Below are 943 nucleotides of genomic sequence, written 5' to 3'. Positions count from 1 at the left end.
AACAGCACTAACCGGGCTAGTAAGGGTTGCCACTTGACAGAGGACAATGTAAAATTACCACGGATCAACATCACGACAAAATATGTCCTATGTAGGTAAATGCCGTGTTCTTGCAGGAGCGAAATTGATTTTCTACACATCAAACACATAGTCAAACAGTAGAAGTTATCTATAACACATGGATATCATTCACACTATGATATCCAGGATTTCCTTTAATCAAAATAATGAAAAAACTCATTTAATCATTTGTCAGGAAACAGGAATACATTGTTAGCAAACTACGGCTAGCGAAACATTTCGCCCTATTTTCTAGAAAAGGACGGATAAAAGCAAAACTGATGCTTTATATGCTGTAAAAATAGTTGTTAAATGTATTGGATTTTATGTAAATTAAACTGAAAGATTTAATAAATTGGTAAGATTTAAATACGTCCCAAACCTGTTAGACCACCCATTTCTGAGATATCAGATAAAATATGCAAAGTTCGATCTCGAAAAACATGCTTTGTTTAGATTTGGCGTACCTTCATTATTTGGCGTACTTTCATTAAATAGGGAATAAACACGCAAAAGTGTTAACGAACATCTGCCTAAAAAACTTATCTGCAAGTGCTCTCTAACATTTTTTAAATAATGTGCCGGTGCGCCATTATGTCGAAATATCATTGATGTCTTCTTTCAAGTGGCACATCTTCAAGTAGAACTGGTAGTTGATTCTCCTAAAATGTCTTTGTACACGAGACCAGTAAGGCGGTTTTCACAAACAAACGGGCCAATTAACTAGACCCTAATTATACCACACCATACATTAATCGAAAATCGAATTTGTTCGACTCTACAACGGCTTTTGGATTTTAAGTTGACCACGGTGACTATTTTCCAAATTTAGTATTCCGTATCTTGTAAACACTGATTCGTCCGCGAATAAAAGACAACTTAC

Source organism: Homalodisca vitripennis, chromosome 1, assembly GCF_021130785.1.
Source record: "Homalodisca vitripennis isolate AUS2020 chromosome 1, UT_GWSS_2.1, whole genome shotgun sequence".
Taxonomy (NCBI): Eukaryota; Metazoa; Arthropoda; class Insecta; order Hemiptera; family Cicadellidae; genus Homalodisca; species Homalodisca vitripennis.
Note: the sequence above shows the minus strand (reverse complement) of the source record.